The following is a 15,897-nucleotide window of genomic DNA, read 5'->3' as shown; positions in this document are numbered from 1 at the left end:
AGGGGGAATAGGCTTTGTCGTGCCCTCTTCACAACTGTCTTGTTGATGTGGACACCAAAGAATTTGAAGCTCTCAACCTGCTCCACTACAGCCCTGTCGATGAGAATGGGGACGTGCTCGGTGCTCCTTTTCCTGTAGTACACAATCATCTCCTTATTCTTGGTTACATTGAGGGATAGGTTGTTATTCTGGCACCACCAGGCCAGGTCTCTGACCTCCTCCCTATAGGCTGTCTCGTCATTGTCGGTGATCAGGCCGACCACTGTTGTGTCGTCTGCAAACTTAATGATGGTGTTGGAGTCGTGCCTGGCCATGCAGTCATGGGTGAACAGGGAGTACAGGAGGGGACTAAGCACGCACCCCTGGGGAGCTCCAGTGTTGAGGATCAACGTGGCAGATGTGTTGCTACCAACCCTCACCACCTGGGGGCGGCCCGTCAGGAAGTCCAGGATCCAGTTGCAGAGGGAGGTGTTTAGTCCCAGGTTCCTTAGCTTAGTGATGAGCTTTGAGGGTACTATGGTTTTGAACGCTGAGCTGTAGTCAATGAATAGCATTCTCACATAGGTGTTCCTTTTGTCCAGGTGGGAAAGGGCAGTGTGGAGAGCAATAGAGATTGCATCATCTTGTGGATCTGTTTGGGCGGTATGCAAATTGGAGTGGGTCTAGGGCTTCTGGGATAATGGTGTTCATGTGAGCCATTACCAGCCTTTCAAAGCACTTCATGGCTACGGACGTGAGTGCTACGGGTCTGTAGTCATTAAGGCATGTTGCTTTTGCTTTCTTGGGCACAGGGACAATGGTGGTCTGCTTGAAGCATGTTGGTATTACAGACTCAGTCAGGGACATGATGAAAATGTCAGTGAAGACACCTGCCAGTTGGTCAGCACATGCCCGGAGCACACGTCCTGGTAATCCGTCTGGCCCCCGCAGCCTTGTGTATGTTGACCTGTTTAAAGGTCTTACTCACATCGGCTACGGAGAGCGTGATCACACAGTCGTTCAGAACAGCTGATGCTCTCATGCATGCCTCAGTGTTGCTTGCCTCGTAAGCGAGCATAGAAGTGGTTTAGCTCATCTGGTAGGCTTGTGTCACTGGGCAGCTAGCGGCTGTGCTTCCCTTTGTAGTCTGTAATAGTTTGCAAGCCCTGCCACATCCAACGAGTGTCAGAGCGGGTGTAGTATGATTCAATCTTAGTCCTGTATTGACGCTTTGCCTGTTTGATGGTTCTTCGCAGGGCATAGCGGGATTTCTTGTAAGCTTCCGGGTTAGAGTCCTGCACCTTGAAAGCAGCAGCTCTACCCTTTAGCTCAGTGCAAATGTTGCCTGTAGTAATCCATGGCTTCTGGTTGGGGTATGTACGTATAGTCACTGTGGGGACGACGTCCTCAATGCACTTATTGATAAAGCCAGTGATTGATGTGGCCTATTCCTCAATGTCATTGGAAGAATTCCGGAACATGTTCCAGTCTGTGATAGCAAAACAGTCCTGTAGTTTAGCATCTGCTTCATCTGACCATTTTTTTATAGACAGAGTCACTGGTGCTTCCTGCTTTAATTTTTGCTTGCAAGCAGGAATCAGGAGGATAGAGTTGTGGTCGGATTTACCAAATGGAGGGCGAGGGAGAGCTTTGTACATGTCTCTGTGTGTGGAGTACAGGTGATCTAGAATTTTTTTCCCTCTGGTTGCACATTTAACATGTTGATAGAGATTTGATAGAACTGATTTAAGTTTCCCTGCATTAAAGTCTCTGGCCACTAGGAGTGTTGCCTCTGGGTGAGTGGTTTCCTGTTTGCTTATTTCCTTATACAGCTGACAGTGCGGTCATAGTGCCAGCATCTGTTTGTGTTGGTAAATAAACAGCCACGAAAAGTATAGCTGAGAACTCTCTAGGCAAGTAGTGTGGCCTGTAATTTATCACAATATATTCTACTTCAGATGAGCAAAATCTAGAGACTTCCTTAGATTTCGTGCACCAGCTGTTGTTTACAAATATGCACAGACATACAATGTAATCTTGGTAAGCAACTCCAGTGTATATTTGGTCTTGTGTGGTTATTGCCCTGCAGAAAGGTGAATTTGTTTCCCAGTGTCTGTTGGAAAGCAGACTGAACCAGGTTTTCCTCTAGGATTTTGCCTGTGCTTAGCTCTATTCGGTACATTTTTATCCTAAAACAACTTTCTTGCCAATGACAAGCATACCTATAACATAATGCAGCCACCACCATGCTTGAAAATATGAAGAGTGGTATATGAAGAGTGATGTGTTCTCTTGGATTTGCCCCAAACATAACCCTTTGTATTCAGGACATGTGGTTAATTTCTTTACCACCTTATTTTGCAGTTTTACTTTAGTGACTTATTGCAAACAAGATGTATGTTTTGGAATATTTGTTATTATGTACAGGTTTCATTCCTTTCACTCTGTTATTTAGGTTAGTATTGTGGAGTAATTACAATGTTGTTGATACATCCTCAGTTTTCCCTATCACAGACATGAACCGTTTTAAAGTCACCATTTGCCTCATAGTGAAATCCCTGAGCGGTTTCCTTCCTCTCCGGCAACTGAGTTAGGAAGGACGACTGTATCTTTGTAGTGACTGGGTGGATTGATACACCATCCACAGTGTAATTAATAACTTCACCATGTTTTACATGTTCACCCATCTATCAATAGGTGTCCTTCTTTGTGAGGCATTGGAAAACATCCCTGGTCTTTATGGTTGAATCTATGTTTGAAATTCACTGCTCGACTGAGGGACCTTACAGATATTTGTATATGTGGGGTACAGAGGTGAGGTTGTCATTAAAAAAACATATTAAACACTATTATTGCAAATAGAGGGAGTCCATGCAAATTATCATGTGACGTCTTAAGCAAATGTTTACTTCCAAACATATTTTGGCTTACCATAACAAAGGGGTTGAATACGTAATGACTCAAGACATTTCAGCTTTTCATATTTAATTAATTTGTTGAAAAACTGGCACTTTCTAAAAACTGTGTCATTACTGGTGAGGTTGATTCCACTGGTTTTCCCTTCCACTTGTTTCCCTTTCAGCAATGTCTTACTTTTTCTGGTGTTAAATGTGTTGAATATACAGTACAGTGTGTCCCAGCAGGTGTCAATAAAAAAATTATTTTAAATACAAATTCAGATCCAAAATGTGCTTCTCTGCTGTTGAGTGTGGGAAGGTAATTTTGTTCCCCTAGGTTATGAACAATTTTTATGCTTGTATTCTATTTTGATACAGTGTGATCTTAGAGTGGACTGGGTCAATCAGGTCACTTTAGGGGTTATTCTATTTCTAAATTAATATTCTACTGGTGTTGTTGCTTTATTATTTTACCACTTTTTTATTTTATCACTTTATTATTTTATCATCATTTTTGGTTATTATTGGTCTTATTTTATTTCTCAAATAAATATAAATCTGTCGTGTCATCTGAGTTTAGCAGAGCTGGTACAAGAAAATATGACGATCAAGACTATGAGCCCGTTGGTGCTACGTGTTCTGTTTTCTTCTCCATTCTTCTCAGTCCTCTATATGTTGTTCTGCTCCGCTAATTCTTTTAGAAGTGTTTAAAATATCACCGTAGTTGTAAAGTATGTTCTCTGTTTCAAACTTTATGAATTGAGTCAGAGTTCTGGTAGTTTTAGAATGTTATCTGTACAACCTCAGTGGAATGTTCACTGTAATGTTGAGCACGAGCTGCTAGTTCTTAGTGTCATTTTTTTTGCACTGTGCTAGGGTCAGTGCTATCCGGGATGTCCCTACCCTAAATCCTAACCTTAACCCCTATGTCCCAAGGATCCCAGATAGCACGGACCATTATGCTAGCTTTGTATCCTAGCTAGCATGTTAGTATTTCAACAATCGCTATTCTGTTATTTTATGTAAAAATAACTATGCATTGTGCTCTCACTGTTGAGGCACAAAGCGTTATTGCTTTACTCAGGCCTTCCAGGATTTTGCAGCATTTTTTTGTGATAGTTTCAGGCCATAATGATTGATTTTGCTGCAGCATAATTAAATTTTGCATGGCAATTTGCAATGATATTGTCCAAATGTCGCGATAATTCACTGACGAGGGAAAAGGTTTGTTGACATGTTGCATGATTGAAACATTTTTGTGGTTAAAGCGCGGTGATTGGTTAAAATGTGCATTCCCTCACATTATGTGTGAGTTTGTTAATTTTGCTAAAAATGTTGCTATTCAGAATAGTGAAATTCTGGGGGGACTGTTTACTGTCCAACAGGCATGGATGCAGTTGATAGACATTGAACTGAATACCTCTGTTCCTATAGCTAACTCTCTATGCATGTATGGTATCTTCTTATGTGAGAATGAAACAAGTTTTTATAATTGTGTTTTTATTAGAATTATAATATACTACTGTATGGTGTATCTAAATTGTGGAGCCATGTGCATTGTATATGCCTGTGATTCTGCTACACTCTTAGAAAAAAAGGTGCTATCTAGAACCTAAAACAGTTCTTCAGCTGACCCCATAGGAGAACTCTTTCAAAAAAAAACTTTTTGTTCCAGATAGAACCCTTCTCCAGGTAGAACCCTTTCTAGCATCCCGGAGTCGCTACTTCATTGTTGACGTTGAGACGGGTGTTTTGCAGGTACTATTTAATGAAGCTGCCAGTTGAGGACTTGTGAGGTATCTAATGTACTTGTTCTCTTGCTCAGTTGTGCACCGGGGCCTCCCACCCCTCTTTCTATTCTGGTTAGAGACAGTTTTCTCTGTTCTGTGAAGGGAGTACGACACAGCGTTGTACGAGATCTTCAGTTTCTTGGCAATGTCTCGCATGGAATAGCCTTCATTTCTCAGAACAAGAGTAGACTAACAAGTTGAAGAAAGTTCTTTGTTTCTGGCCATTTTGAGCCTGTAATCAAACCCACAAATGCTGATGCTCCAGATACTCAACTAGTCTAAAGGCCCGTTTTATTGCTTATTTAATCAGACAACAGTTTTCAGCTACGCTAACATAATTGTAAAAGGGTTTTCTAATGATCAATTAGCCTTTTAAAATGATAAACTTGGATTAGCTAACACAACGTGCCATTGGAACACAGGAGTGATGGTTGCTCATAATGGGCCTCTGTACGCCTATGTAGATATTCCATTAAAAAAATGTCTGTTCCCAGCTACAATAGTCATTTACAACATTAACAATGTCTACACTGTATTTCTGATCGATTTGATGTTATTTTAATGGACACATTTATTTGATTATTTTCAAAAACAAGGACATTTCTAAGTGACCCAAAACTTTTGAATGGTAGTTCAACCCCCTGTCACTCAAGGAGTGCATTTGTTATTGCTTGACCACTTTCAGCATTCAGTCTCCAAGGTCAATGCAACACAAGCAACAATCTTGATGACAACGATGCTGTTTTCACTGCTTCTTAATATAAATCAACTAGCATTCTTTAATTACACTGTTAGTCTGTGTTTCTTACATCTGTAAACCGCTAGTTTGTTTTTTCTTAGCAAGTTGGACCTAAATCGTGTCAAATGCTAAACCCAATAAATGTACTGAGTCAGAGCAAACGTAACTACCTATACAGCCTGATAATACCAGTGATGGTGTAGACCTAAATCAGCATGTTGTTTGTGCAACAGTAACTTCTACATAAAATAGGAATACACAAAGCATGAATAACACTTATCAACACTTTGGTTCCTACCCTGTCATAATAACTCCTCAATGGCATTTTAATTCATTGTCATGACATGCCCACCATTATATTCTAACTATATAATTAGAAAAATCATTATATTTTCATGATTCCGTGTAACTTCCAGGGCACGTTCACAGAGCACGCGCAAAACAGCTGGCAGGCATACTCACGGTAATTGATAAAATCTCCTTGTCCCAGTCTGTAATTTCCACGTTTTAAAATGACTACCATCATTCCTGTCCCCAATAACTCCAAGGCTTCATGCCACAATGACTACCGCCCTGTAGCCCTCACTTCTGTAATCATGAAGTGCTTTGAGAGGCTGGTTATGGCGCACATTAACTCCGCCATCCCAGCCCCCCTAGACCCACCACAATTTGCCTACTGCCCCAACAGATCCATAGATGACGCAATCTCAATTGTTCTCCACACTACCCTCACCCTCCTAGATAAGAGGAATACCTATGTGAGAATGCTGTTCAATGACTACAGCTCAGCGTTCAACACCATTGTCCCCTCCAAACTCGTCACCAAGCTTAGGACTCTGTATCTGAACACCTCCCTCTGCAACTGGATCCTGGACTCAACCCCAGGTAGTGAGGGTAGGCAACATCACCTCTGCCACGATGACCCTCAACACAAGGGCCCCACAGTCCCCTCCTGTAATCCCTGTTCATCCATGACTGCGTGGCCACGCATGACTCCATCACCATCGTCAAGTTTGCTGACGACACTAGGCCTGATGGTAGGCCTGATCACCGGCGACGATGAGTCAGCCTACAGGGTGTATTGGTTAGTAGTGGTTTCTTTCTAGCATCCCGGAGTCGCTACTTCATTGTTGACATTGAGACGGGTGTTTTGCGGGTACTATTTAATGAAGCTGCCAGTTGAGGACTTGTGAGGTATCTGTTTCTCAAACTAGACACTCTAATGTACTTGTTCTCTTGCTCAGTTGTGCACCGGGGCCTCCCACTCCTCTTTCTATTCTGGTTAGAGACAGTTTTCTCTGTTCTGTGAAGGGAGTACGACACAGCGTGGTACGAGATCTTCAGTTTCTTGAAAGGGTCTCCCTTTCCTGTGGTAGTCCTCATGAGAACAGGTTTCATCATAACGCTTGAAGATTTTTGCGACTGCACTTGAAGAAACCTTCAAACCTTCAGTTGTGATATCTTGACCAATCACAGCAGCTACTGCTTCACTCCAGGGGCTTCTTGCAGTGTCTTCTATTGGGTTTCTACTAGATAACACGGCCACAAAGTCAGATTGCACAGCCACAAAGGCTACAAGAATGAGCCTTTTGGTCTTAATTCAAGGTTAGGATTAGGCATAAAGTTAGCAGTGTGGTTAAGGTTAGGGTTAGGTTTAAAATCATACATTAAGAAGAGAAAGTGTAGAAATGGGTGGGTTTTAACCAGAATAATGACTTTATGGCTGTGTTAACTAGTGACAACCCTATACTGGCTAGCGCAGTATATTGTATCAAATCAAATACAATTGTACTAGTCGCACACATATTTAGCAGACGTTATTGCAGATGTAGAGAAATTATTGTGTTCCTAGCTCCAACAGTGTAGTAGTATCTAACAATACAGAAATATACACACAAATCTAAACCTTAGAATGGAATTAATAAATATAGAAATATAGAAATGTGTGTGTGTGAGGGGATGTATAGACATTATGGACAGCATGTGGATAGAATATGTAGCATATCTGAAGAATACGTGGATAGAATAGTGTATGTACAGGAATAGTTGAATAGGATGGCCTTGACTAGAATACAGTATAAACATATGAAATGGATAAAACAGTATGTAAGTGTAGCCGATGTGAAATGGCTAGCTAGTTAGCGGTGGTGCGCGCTAGTGGCGTTTCAATTGGTGACGTCACTTGCTCTGAGACCTTGAAGTAGTGGTTCCCCTTGCTCTGCAAGGGCCGCAGCTTTTGTGGAGCGATGGGTAACGATGCTTCGAGGGTGACTGTTGAAGTGTGCAGAGCGTCCCTGGTTCGCGCCCATGTCGGGGCAGGGGGGACGGACATTAATTCTATACTGTTACATAAACATTATTAAAGTGACCAGTGTTCCATTTCTATGTACAGTACATAGGGCAGCAGCCTCTAAGGTGCAGGGATGAGTAGCCAGGTGGTAGCCGGCTAGTGACAGTGACTAAGTACAGGGCAGGGTACTGGGTGGAGGCCGGCTAGTGATGGCTATTTAACAGTCTGATGGCCTTGAGATAGAAGCTGTTTTTCAGGCTCTCAGTCCCAGCTCTGATGCACCTTGCCTTCTGGATGATAGCGGGGTGAACAGGCCATGGCTCGGGTGGCTGAGGTCCTTGATGATCTTCTTGGCCTCACTTTGACACCAGGTGCTGTAGATGTCCTGAATGGCAGGCAGTGTGCCCCCAGTGATATGTTGAGCTGACCGCAACACCCTCTGGAGAGCTTTACGGTTGCGGACGATGCAGTTGCTGTATCATGCGGTGATACAGCCCGACAGGATGCTCTCAATGGGGCATCTGTAAAAGTTTGTGAGGGTCTTATATTTTATTGTTTATTTTTATGTCTGTAAAATATGTATTTTTTATTCTGCATAGCACAAGTGAATTGTGGTTATGGAAACTCAAATCAAACAAATAAAATGTTATTTTTCTTATAATTATTTTACCATCTAAAGGTTCAGGGCTGGATCAAAAACATCCAGGGCTGAAGCCCCAGAAGCCCAGGCCTAACGATGCCACTGCCTGGGCTTGCTTTAAGGTTATGTCCTGGGCAGAGCCAAAACAGCCTTATGGCTAGCGGAACCCCTTGACAACATTCCGCTGAAAAGGCAGTGCGCGAAATTCAAAAAATATTTTTGGGAAATATGTAACTTTCATACATTAACAAGTGCAATACACCAAATGAAAGATATACTTCTTGTTAATCTACCCATTGTGTCCGATTTCAAAAAGGCTTTACAGCGAAAGCACAACATATGATTATATTAGGTCAGAGCCTAGTCACAAAAACACACACAGCCATTTTCAAGCCAAAGAGAGGAGTCACAAAAAGCAGAAATAGGGACTAAATTCATCACAAACCTTTGATGATCTTCATCTGATGACACTCATAGGACTTCATGTTACACAATACATGTATGTTTTGTTTGAAAAAGTGCATATTTATATCCAAAAATCTCAGTTTACATTGGCGTGTTACGTTCAGTAATGTTTTGCTTCCAAAACATCCGGTGATTTTGCAGAGAGCCACATCAATTTACAGAAATAGTGATCATAAACTTTAATATAAGATACAAGTGTTATTCACAGAATTAGAGATATACTTCTCCTTAATGCAACCGCTGTGTCAGATTTCAAAAAAACTTTGCGGAAAAAGCAAACCATGCAATAATCTGAGTATGGCGCTCAGACAACAAATCAAGCCATACAGATATCCGCCATGTTGGAGTCAACAGAGGTCAGAAATAACATTATAAATATTCACTTACCTTTGATGATCTTCATCAGAATGCACTCCCAGGAATCCCAGTTCCACAATAAAAGTTTGATTTGTTCGATAAAGTTCATCTTTATGTCCAAATACCTATTTTTGTTTGCGCGTTTAGCCCAGTAATCCAAATACTCAATGCGCTTAGTTCAGACGAAAAGTCAAACATTTCCGTAACAGTCCATAGAAACATGTCAAACGAAGTATAGAATCAATCTGTAGGATGTTTTTATCATAAATCTTCAATAATGTTCCAACCGGAGAATTCCTTTGTCTTCAGAAATTAAATGGAACTCAAACTAACTCTCATGTGAACGCGCGTGACCAGCTCATGGCACTTTGACAGACCACTGACTCAATCCCCTCTCAATCGCCCATCCTTTACAGTAGAAGCATCAAACGAGGCTCTAAAGACTGTTGACATCTAGTGGAAGCCTTAGGAAGTGCAATATGACCTCATAGACACTGTATATTCGATAAGCCAAGAGTTGAAAAACTACACACCTCAGATTTCCCACCTCCTGGTTGGATTTTTCTCAGGTTTTCACCTGCTATTTCTCCTGTTATACTCACAGACATCATTAAAACAGTTTTAGAAACTTCAGAGTGTTTTCTACTAATAATATGCATATATTAGCAACTGGGACTGAGTAGCAGGCAATTTACTCTGGGGATGCTTTTCATCCAAACGTGAAAATGCTGCCCCCTATCCCAAACAGGTTTTAAGCTAGTGCTACAGTGCTTTAGGAGGAGAGCACTAGTGCTAACACAGCCTCTATCATTACAGTGTTTATCCCTGGTCAAAACATTGCCTGAAACAGTATAGTGTAAGAAGAACCAGTGACGACCTGTCATTCAGTGCAGAGACCCACCTGATTAAGTTAAAAATATACATACAGTACCAGTATCAAAAAATGTGGACACACCTACTCATTCAAGGGCTTTTCTTCATTTTTTACTATGTTCTATATTGTAGAATAATAGTGAAGACATCCAAAATATGAAAAGACAATCATGTAGACAATCATGAAATCATGTAGTAACCAAAATGTATTAAAGAAATCAAATGTGTTTGACCCAATCAGTTGTGTTTTGACATGGTAGGGGTGGTATACAGAAGATAGACCTATGTAGACCTATATGTAAAAGAGTCGATATTATCCATATAGTCCATATTATGGCAAGAACAGCTCAAATAAGCAAAGATAAACGACAGTTCATCATTACTTTAAGACATGAAGGTCAGTCAATCTGTAAAATGTCAAGAACTTTGAAAGTCTCTTTGAGTGCAGTCAAAAAACCATCAAGTGCTATGATGAAACTGGCCCTCACGAGGACCACCACAGGAAAGGAAGACCCAGAGTTACCTCTGTTGCAGAGGATAAGTTCATTAGAGTTACCAGCCTCAGAAATTACAGTCCAAATAAATGCTTCACAGAGTTTAAGTAACAGACATATCTCAACATCAACTGTTCAGAGGAGACTGTGTGAATCAGGCCTTCATGGTCAAATTGCTGCAAAAGGACACCAATAAGAAGAAGAGACTTGCTTGGGCCAAGAAACAGGAGCAATGGACATTAGAAAGGTGGAAATCAGATTTTTGGTTCCAATCGCCGTGTCTTTGTGAGATGCAGAGTAGGTGAATAGATGATCTCCACATGTGTTGTTCCCACCATGAAGCATGGAGGAGGAGGTGTGATGGTGTGGAGGTGCTTTGCTGGTGACACTGTTGGTGATTTATTTTGAATTCCAGGCACACCTAACCAGCATGGCTACCACAGCATACTGCAGCGATACGCCATCCCATCTGGTTTGCATTTGTTTTTCAGCAGGACCATGACCAAACACCCCTCCAGGCTTTGTAAGGGCTAGTTGACCAAGAAGGAGAGTGACGGATTGCTGCATCAGATGACCTGGCCTCCACAATCACCCGACCTCAACCCAATGGAGATGGTTTGGGATGAGTTGAAATGCAGAGTAAAGGAAACGCAGCCAACAAGTGCTCAGCATATGTGGGAACTCCTTCAAGACTGTTGGAAAAGCATTCCAGGTGATGCTGGTTGAGAGAATACCAAGAGTGTGCAAAGCTGTCAAGGGAAAGGGTGGCTACTTTGAATAATACATTTTTTGGTTACTACATGATTCCATATGTGTTATTTTATAGTTTTGATGTCTTCACTTTTACAATGTAGAAATTGTCAAAATAAATAAAAACCCTTGAATGCGTAGGTGTGTCCAACCTTTTGACTGGTACTGTATATATATATATATCTTTGCTGGTTTTGCATGTTATTTTGGCATCAATACGTGTACTATATCAGTTTGCAAACAATGTCAAAAACTTGTTGAGTTAAATAAGTGGCATACAAACTTGGTCTCTTTTTTTCTTGAGTGAGTGAGGCAGCTCCAAAACGCAGGTGTTTCAGCCTAGTTTAGTGCTTTCTGTGGAGGTGGATCAGCCAGCTGAAAATATGGAGCGTAGAGGTTGGTAATGTTTTCTAGTTGCGCAATGATTGTCTCAGTGTTCTGTCACTCATGGGGACACTACGTGACAGCAAAATCTTTGGGGAGTGCTCAGAAATTCAAGCCCCTTGGGTGCTGCCATAGAGTTACATTAGAAGTGCTCATTCAAGAAGGCTCCATGTCATTGGCCACAGATAAAATTACGTCAAATCACGTTATATCTACCTACAGTAGCTTTGATTGGACTGATCATGTCAACGTCATACTTTCAAAATCCTAGTTAGCATGCTAGCAGTCATTAACATAAATCAAGTCGACAATCTACTGGCAAATCCTTTTCAATATTTGTCATATGAAGAGAAATTCTGAAGAGAAATTATTATAGATTATAGATAAAACGTATCGGTACTCATCAACCATTGGACATAAACATTACACAACAAGTTGGAAATCGCAAATTCAACAGAGTGGCTTGGAAGGAATCAGAGGCTAACTGCATGCATTGCAGAGCAATAACTAGCCTACTATTCAGTGGAGTGGATGTGTGGTCCAAGTCTGGGAATAAGGGTCTCTTTTCCAAAAGGGACCAATATATATATATAAATAGATTTTTTTGTTGCTCTGCCACACCTGCCCTGAATGATGGGTCACCACTGCTCAGTAGCCTATTCCAGCAGGCTATTGGGCAACGGAAGCACTTCTTACCTTGAAATCATCTCGCTGTTCTTGTTGAATATATGAGTCTGTCAAGCAAGCTGCTAAATCGTTAATTTGACATCTTGCCTACTGTAGGCTATCTGAAATTAGATGTAGGCCTATCCGTAGCTATAGGCTACCTGCATCTAGCTAACCATACCATGGCAAAGTTGAATTACAATCAAAAACCCAGATTTTAGTCAGCAGGCCTAGCCTATGGCTATTGAAATGACAAGTCAATCTTGTAAATAGGCCATTTATAACGGTTTGTAGTCTTACCATCTGGTACATAATACCACATAATTTGCTCAATTACATTCTGGAAAAAGGGGTTTTGGCTAAATGTGGTAACTCCTTTCTTGCTGCGAAAAAAAACAAGACATTTTTGGGCTGGTTTTCAGACCTTGTGGCAGGGTTTTGAGTAGTCATTGGGCTAGAAATTTTAGATAGACCTGGCAACCCTGCAAGATGCCACCATTCTCAAAGTATAGATGTCTGATCTTAACTGCTGATGGTCATTAGTAGCCTGCCAAACGTTTGAACTGTTCCCCTTAAGGGTTTACCTTAAAAACGGATTCGGGATCAGTGTCCCTTCCACGGGACGGTTGAACTAACGTCGGCTAATGTGATTAGCATGAGGTTGTAAGTAACAATACAATTTACCAGGACATAGACATATCTGATATTGGCAGAAAGCTTATATTCTTGTTAATCTAACTGTACTGTCCAATTTACAGTAGCTATTACGGTGAAAGAATACCATGCTATTGTTTGAGGAGAGTGCACAGTTTTGAACATGAGGTTATTAATAAACATATTAAGCAGCTAGGCTGCAATAATACATTATGGCCTTTCTCTTGCCTTTCAAAGATGATGGTACAAAAAAATACAAAAGAACGTTTTTTTTCCTTTGTATTATCTTTTACTAGATCTATTGTGTTATATTCTCCTACATTCCTTTCACATTTCCATAGACTTCAAAGTGTTTCCTTTCAAATGGTACCAAGAATATGCATATCCTTGCTTCAGGGCAGTTAGATTTGGTTATGTCATTTTAGGCAAAAATTGAGAGTTTTTTAAGGATTCATTTACCCTTGCCAAAGAGAATTGTTTTAAGGGTGAGTCATAGAGCCCCTCAAACATTTCCATAGAGACAACCTGATTCACTGACTGAACATCTCGTCAAAGAGATCGCATTTATTTTGGAGGATCACAAAATAGAACTTCTATATTCAAGAGAGGAAAAACAAATGTATTCAGAAAATAATAAAACACGTTTCTTTTAGTTACTTTTTTCTCAACTTGTTTCTATTACTTTCTAGCATGTCAAACTAATTTACAGAGTAGGTAGCTTGTTAGCCAGCTAGCTTTGTATCCATCAATTATGCACCTTTCATTGTTTAGCTAAGTAGCTAGCTAGCTACTAGCTAGTTGGTGGATATTTTCCTTTTGAATCCAGGGCAGAGGAAAGCAACAGTCACCTCCACAAATGCTGTTTACATTGATATCCATACTGAATGAAGCACTTAAGGGACTTCATGGGCACCCTTAACTTTTCCCACTTAATTTAAGGGGGAAATTTGCCCTAAAATGTTTTGTGCAACTTACTTAAGGGAAAGATAAGGCTCAAATTAACTTAAGATGTTGTATGCAACTGGGCCCTGGTACTCAGCACTCTCTTGTCCCTCTAATCACACTGACATCAATGCAAATGTAATCAAATCAAACACTCCATGAGAGCCCATGAGCTCATGTTGCACTACATTTCTATAGGATATGCTATTAAAAATAGGAGGATCCCATCAGCTTACTATAGGCTAGGCCTACTCAACTTAATATTAAGCACATTGCTTTGCTTTAAAACAGGATTATAGCCTACGTGTCTGGCATGAAAATTAACCGTGGGAAAAGCTTCCTCTATTCGCTGTTTACTGTAAGTGGATGTATTTTGTTTCCCCTGCCCCTGTTCCGAGACAGGTGCATGATAATGGTCAATTCTAAATCAAAACAAATTTCACACATATATTATTTAGTATATGTAAAAACAAGATTAAATTAAGAATAGTCTAATGGGTGACAATATTAGTATTAGCCACTTGTGAATGATGTATTATCACTTGTGAATGATGCCCAGCTTGTGTGCAGTAAGGTAAGAAACAGTACATGCCTTTTTTAACCTTCTTTAACCTAATACTAGTGTCCAAGTAGCTGCATTTGCTATCACTTTCAGCTCACATGCCCAAAAACTGACTGCTGGTCCAAGATAACTTGCACGAAAACTTCCAAAATATATATTCCAGGTCGAATAAACTGGTCAAACTAAGTAGAGAATCAATCTTCAGGATGTTATTATCATATATATCCAATAACGTTCCAACCGGATCATATGTTTTCATCTGGAGCCAAATGGAACAGCGGTAGCACCCACAGAGAAATGCGCCACAGGAAAATGGCATTCTGCCGGGACACTGACTATTTCCCCTCCCATTAGGTCAAAGTTCACAGCAAATGCTCCATTCCACTTTCTACTGAATGAGGGCATCTAGTGGAAGGCGTAAGAGGTGCTTCGGTGCACGGCTGTAGGAGAGGGGAATTATAATTATTACACTTTGGCTGCAAAAGGCCTGGATTTTTAAGGGGGTATTATGGCCACACAAGGGGGATGCCGCAGGAAATTCGAGGCCTGGTGAGAAATGTATGAAGTGCTTGTCAAATTGTGAATGAGAGACTGATGAAGTGTGTGTAGTCTTCACAATAAAACAAAGCAGAACTCATGCCTTTCATGCGGCTTAGAATGTATTAAAAATCAAAACACAGTCCAAAGTTTCTATCACAACTAAAGTTGCATAAATAACTCTAATTTAAGCATATAGGAGGACCTGTTTCTTTGTTAACACAGAAAAGCTGCATTCCCTCAGGAATTGTTCTATTTTATTCAGTTAGGTTCTGTTGTATTCTTAATACTATAAAATAATTTAAGAGAATGCTATGGAATTCTAAGCAAATCTTGTCAGCTTAATGAACTAGTTTAGCCCACAGCCATAAGGGCATAGCCAGATCAGGGCCTAACATAAGGACAACTCAGAATATACTATTCTGTTCTTCTGAAAATAGACTACTTTTTCTTCATATCATGTTTCTTTAGACCTGTGTAAAATAACTAATGGATGTATTGTGATGGTGTGGGCTATATTAAATGAATTTATTAGACTTTTTCAAATGTAGATGTTCCAAAGTGGCTTGTAGACTATGCACGGAAATCAGGAGATGCTAAATGTGTTTATGTTAATAAGTTGATCTGATAATTAAAAATCAGAGGGTGAACATATCTTGAAAGACTTTGGTTACAAGCAGGACTAATGCCGCGTTCACATGCTAGTTCACATGCTAGGAACTCGGAAACTCTGAGAGTCTGACATTTCAGAGTTTCCTAGTTCCGATTAGCATGTGAGTGAGGCATAACGTAATGCCGACGTAATCTTTTAGGGAGAGGTAACCAATCATGTTTGCAATTGAGATCAACTGTGCAGGTGAATTTATTGCGTATTGATG

Source organism: Oncorhynchus tshawytscha, linkage group LG12 (genome assembly GCF_018296145.1).
Source record: "Oncorhynchus tshawytscha isolate Ot180627B linkage group LG12, Otsh_v2.0, whole genome shotgun sequence".
Taxonomy (NCBI): domain Eukaryota; kingdom Metazoa; phylum Chordata; class Actinopteri; order Salmoniformes; family Salmonidae; genus Oncorhynchus; species Oncorhynchus tshawytscha.
This window is presented reverse-complemented; position numbering follows the sequence as displayed.